The sequence below is a fragment of the Galeopterus variegatus genome, unplaced genomic scaffold (assembly GCF_000696425.1).
Source record: "Galeopterus variegatus unplaced genomic scaffold, G_variegatus-3.0.2 Scaffold5306, whole genome shotgun sequence".
Lineage (NCBI taxonomy): Eukaryota > Metazoa > Chordata > Mammalia > Dermoptera > Cynocephalidae > Galeopterus > Galeopterus variegatus.
The window spans coordinates 76418-82624 of NW_007731417.1; positions in this window are offsets into that span (position 1 = coordinate 76418).

Sequence of the window (6207 nt, forward strand, 5' to 3'; positions counted from 1 at the left end):
CATTTCTACATCTACTAAATCTATGGTTCTCCAAGTGTGGTCCCCGGATTGGCAGCAATCAGTATCACCTGGGAACTTGTTATAAATGCACATTCCCAGGCCTACTGAATGAGAAACTCTGAGGGATGGGGCCCCCTATGTTTTAAGAAGCCCATAGGTAGTTCTGATGTGTGCTCAAATTTGAGAACTATTGTATTAAATCAACTTTCTACCATCTGCCCACCTATTGAGGAGCAGATGTAAAAGAATTTTCTAGACCGTGGACACCTAGACCTGGATGCTCTGTAGAATCTCCTGGGATGTTTTAAAAATACCGGTATATGGCACCTCTCCCAGACCAAAGAAGGCAGAACCTCTGGGGGCAGGGCTTGGGTGGATTAGTTCTAAAAGCTCCTTAGGTGAGTCCAATTGTTACTGAACAAGGGTAGGTCTCCCTGCCTGATGTGCAGCTATGCCTATCACTAAACACCAAGATTTGCAGTGAAGAAAGGCTTCAGTGAAGAAAGGCTTCATTGCAGGTCCAAGCAAGGAAAACAAGAAGCTGTCACTTTAACCTGAACTACCCATTGGCTTTCAATCATGGGTTTTTAAAGGTAAAAATTAAGGACAAGGGGTTAGGGTTGTGAACAGCTCGTGAACATCTCTGACTGGTTGACCCTTGTGCACGCTTCAGCAGTTTTGTAAATCTGATGTTTCTGTCCTTGGTGTCATTCTATCTGGAAGTTGGGCAGTCTACGTGACTGCAGCCAGGTGGTCTGTTCACCTCCAACCTCAAGAATCCACAATTCAACTCAAATCTGTTTGTCAGTGCTGTTATCTTCAAAGCAAAGAGCATAAGCATCTTGTGATTCTAAATCGCTACTGACTTGTTTCAACTAATTATTTTATGTTTAATTGGATACGTCTTTCTTTAAGATAAACAGAACATCCTTTAAGCTAATCTTTACCCCATTACAAGTTCCCACACTTGCTTATTAAGCTCTAAGTGCATAACTGCCGTGGTGGCTGCAGGCTAAACTCTTAAATTAAGCAAAATACATTTTTCCCGTAAAAAATTAAAAGCAAATTAAATTCATGGCTGTCAGTTTCACAATGTGCAGCCAGGTTTGGAACCATGATGCCAAATTACAGGTAGCTATTCAAATGTGAATTATTTTCATCATGACATTGTTTTCCTCCCCAGCCTGTGGTGAGATGATTAGTGGTCTTTCCTTCTCATCAGGAAAGGGGATGGGGAGAGGAAGGGACAGTCGTGTTTAGAAGTGATGAAATATTTCACAGTACCTGAAACTGATCCATGAATACTTTTACTTTTTCATTGAAACATATTGATTATACATATTTGTGGGGTACAGAGTTGAATATCAATACATGTATATAACGTGTAATTATCAAATCAGGGTAATTAGCATATAGATCTATGAACACTTCTAAGGCATGTTACCTTAGATATGAAGTAGTATCACTGCAGGCATTTTCTATAAAAGTTTAAAGAAACGTGGAGAGGTCTAAAGTTAGCTGAGTCAAGCATATACTTCAGTATCCAGTGTGCTCTTGATTAACTAATCTGGAGAGAAAGAAGCTTCTTTAAAATGAGCTATATTAAAACAAACAAATATCCTTATAAGTCATGCAAAGGTGAGCTCCTACTTGCCTGTCATTAGCACCATGTCGGAAATTCCTCAGTGCACAGCTTCCATTCGTCCCCTCCCCGTAAAGGCAAACAAGATGTGTGTTTAAAGACTATCTCAAACTTTCTACCATCTTACCTTCTCTCTTCCCATCTCTGCCTGGCTCTTGGATCCGGATTAGTGATGTCATCTTTCTGAGTTACATTTCTTCATCTACTAAATCAATGGTTCTCAAAGTGTGGTCCCCCAGACCAGCAGCATCAGCATCACCTGAGAGCAGGTTAGAAATGCAGATTCTCAGGCCGCACCCAGACCTACTGACTCAGAAACTCTGGGGGCAGTCTCAGCAAACTCATCTGTGTTTTAAGAAGCCCTACAGGTGATTTCGATGCACACTAAATTTGAAAACTATTGTTCTCAGATATTGTTATGAACATGTTCTCTCACAAACCTCCTCACATGGTGTCCATTGATGGCTAAGCCATTTTCTCCCCCAGATGTCCAGAGCCCACAGACTCTCTTTACTCCCCTTCCCTGAAACATGCTAAGGTCTCAAGACTTTTTCACCTGTTCTTTCTTCTGCCTTGAGCTCTTCCCAATGGTTTTTCACACTATCAGGTGACCATTGTTTAAAGCAGATGCCTCCTGATATTCTTTATGCCCGAACGCTATGTGCTCGTACTTCCTGCAGAACACTCATTACCCTCTACTATCCTTATATTTGCATGTTTTTGTCTCTCTCTCTCCCCCTTAAAATGTAAGCTCATTAAGTATCAACCGTATCTATTTGCTGTATCCCTAGAACTTAACAGTATGTGCAGCATGGCCAGAACTGCCTCACAGAATTTTCTGTGATGATGGAAATATGGTATCTATTAGCCACATGTGGTGGCTATTTGGGCACTTGAATCTAGTATGACTAACAAACTGAATTTTAAATTTTAATTTTAACTAAAATTTTATTTATTTATTTATTTATTTTTATTTATTTTTACATTGTAGGGAAAATATAGGAAAATGGTAAGAGCCCCTCAGACATTCAGAATCCTGCCAAGCATTTGATGTAAATATGCACGTGCACCCAGGGGTTCCTTGGCTATTAATTTCTCAGGTTCACCCAGGTGTCCTGGGTTGTGGACTTAAGTGTAAAGGATGAGTGGTTCTTATCCACAGGGTCCCCTGTCACCAGGATGCCCCTGGGAGGGGCCGTGGGGAGACCACTACTGCTGCTAGAGGCTGTTGCTGCCAGGACCCCTGAGGTGCCCCAAAAGACCAACGCTGCTGCTGCTGCTGAGGACTGAGCTTGTGTTACCTGCCAATGTCTCCTGGGATCTTTCCCAATTACCTAGGGTGGACCTGCATGTGAGGGGTCTATGACCCAGCCTGGCATGTTGGGGGTCTGGTGACCCAGTCTGTACAATGGGTTCAAAGGGTCTGAGCCCTAACCCAACAACCGGCATAGTCGTGTGGCTGTGCAAGCCTTCAAATAACCCAAGACCCTGCCTTAGAGACATCCCGGCTGAAGTTGAGTGGAGCAGAAAGGGGGCCCATGAGACCTCCCTCACTTCAACAGGGGAGACCAGGGGACTTCTGGCCCCACAGCCCTGGCTTGGGAGCCCGGGACATTTCCAGCAGTGGTGCAGTGGTCACTGCTGGGCTGGGTGTGGACATTGGGGGGCCTGACTGAGACTCTCAGCCTCCCAATGACCTGGCTCAGGGGTTGGGGCCTTTCTGGTGGTGGCTTGGTGGTCATCACTGGGCTGGGTGTAGATGTTAGGGGGGCATGGCTGAAGCCCTCAAGACTGTACCACCCCTGCTCAGGAGCCTAAGGTGCTTCCAGCGGTGGATAAGTGGTCATTGCTGGGCTGGATGTGGATGTCGGGGGGGTAAGTGGCTGAGGCCCATGGCCCTCCCCCTTCCCAGCTTGGGAGCCCAGGGGACTTCCAGTCTTTCTAGGTTTTATAGGTGTCCTTTGGTGGTGTTAGACCTTTACTGGTTAATATCAGAACTCTGTCTCTGATCTGTGAGTTTTTTGTTTTACCTTTCAGTTCTGTGTTGGATTATTCTCTATTCCCACCACTTAAACTCTGCACTGGAACAAATTTGTTGTCCTTTGCTTACTTCTAAAATGGGGGAACTTCCTGTGGGGACCAGCTCTTGAGCCCTGTGGTTGAGCTAAATTGCTGCTCTGCTGCTGATTCCCTGGGGAAGGCTTTTTGTGCAGCTCGGGTTTTAATTGTTGACCTTGTAAGCACTACCAGGTCTTGTGAAGTCTGGTACACCTGTGTTGGGTGGACGCTCTGGTCTGGGCCTGAGTCTTTTCATCAAACTGCACCCCCTGCAGTTCTATAATCCTGACCACTCCACGAGTGGTCCTGCACTGATTGGAAGGCAGATCAGCTGTCCGTGCTCTAGATAGTGTCCTTGAAGGTAAAACTGAGTTATTCCTTTTATAGGAGGTTTGGGATGGAGGGACCAGAAGGAATGATCCATGATTTCTTCCTACTTCTAATGGATTCTGCTTACAGCCCTGGTAAGGCTGTCTATAAACTCTGGAACTGCTGGTGATGGAGGAAACTGAGTCTCCTCTTTAGCAGAGAAAATATGATGAGGTGGAAGGGAAAGAATACAATTGAAAGTACTTGGATTACAAGTCATTCTAGGAAGTTACTTAACCTCTCTGAGCCTCAACTTATTCATCTATAAAATGGAGATAATGCCCATTTCACATGGCTAAATATGTCAAGTTCTTGGCATGCAGGATGCATTATCTCCCTTCTTTCATGGCCCCAAATTTAACAAATCTATCCACTGGAAAGGTTTTTTCCTCTCTCTAAAATATCCCCACCACTTGTGTTTTTTGAACACAAGACAACCTTCATTTCACTTAACTTTATCCTAACTTTGTTTTCCTGTTCCTCTGTATTCAAGACTCTGAGATATATAATTTTACACTTTTGGGAATATTCATCATTATTTTGGTTAGTATTGGACAAATTGAAATACTATAATCCCTTTTATCAGATGTACTGGAATATATTCACAGTCCAAACTTCTTTTTCTTTGAAATAAAAGATAAGCTACAAATGAGATCCAAGGATCTTCCCATCTGTAAAATTGCTCCATCCTCTGGTTATAGAAATTCTAACAAAGTATGTGGCCTAAATGTGTCATCTTCATTATTAGAAGTATCATAGTACTAAATTGGGCTCTGATAACCCAAAATATTCCTGCAGTGTAATACCAGATCAGTTTACTTCCTTGTTTTGCATCCCCAACTTTCTCTTCCTCTCTCCCCCTCCCCCCCATCTATCTATCTATCTATCTGTCTTAGTCTGGATTCTCCCCAAAACAGAACCTGACACAAGGGCTTAAACACAGTAGTTTGAAAATGTAATCTCTGAGAATGGGAGTATAGGATGGAGGAACAGTGAAGGAGGGAAAGGATTATCAAGGACGCATTATCAAGTTGGCACTCTTACAGGTGAATGGCTCCCATGAGGAGCCTTATAATAGCAGCTCAAAGCTATCTGCCTGGCTATTGTGAAGAGTGCTGCAATGAACATTGGGAAACAGGTATACCTTCGACTTGATGTTTTCCATTCCTTTGGGTATATTCCCAGTAGTGGGATAGCTGGATCATATGGTAAATCTATCTTCAGCTGTATATCTCAATGTGGTTTTGATTTGTATTTCCCTGAGGATTAATGATGTCGAGCATTTTTTCAACTACCTTATGGCCATTTGCATGTCTTCTTTTGAAAAATGTGTGTGGCCGGCTGCCTGCAGGGTGGTCCAGGCTGTTACGGTGGCAGTGGGCCCTCCTTATGAGGGCAGTAGCTATGGCAGTGGTGGTGGTAGACCACCTCTTCTGGCTCCTGCTCTGGGTGGCTGGAGGGAGTGTGCAGTGGCTTCTGGCTGGGTGCAGGGTCATGCGAGTTCCTACTTTTGCTGGCTCCTGCTTGGGGCAGTCGGAGGGGGCTGGTGACTGCTTACAACTGGTTGCTGGGTTGTGTGTGTTCCTCCCTCAGCTGGCTCCTGCTCCAGGTGGTGGGATAGAACAGGTGGTGGCTTCTGGCTGAATGCCAGGTCAAGAACTGCAAACTTTTGATTCAGGCTTATAACATCTTTCATGATGTGGTCCTAATTTACATACTTATATAAATTAATATTGTGTTTGTTTACAAATAGGATAAATTCAACTTAATAATGACATGAACAAAGAGTGGGATTATTTAACACAAATATAAAGATTCCCATGATGGGCTACTCCAGAGCTAATACAGTACCTTTGAAGCATCAAAGAGTCAAGTGCCTCCAATTTTTCTTCACCATATTTAGTATATAGGCCTTCATTTTCATGGTTAAATCTTTATGTCCCAAGGTGATATCTACCCTACCTACTCCTTTACATCTGTGTTTTGAGTGAGATGGAGGAAATAGAAAAAGGGTCACCAGTAGGCTACTGCTTACATCCTTTTTGGGAAAGAAATATGCTGCCTGGCTCATCTAGCCGTAAAGATTCTCATGAATGGAAATTTTAGGCAAGCAAGGTGTAAGGGGATAGTGAATAAGT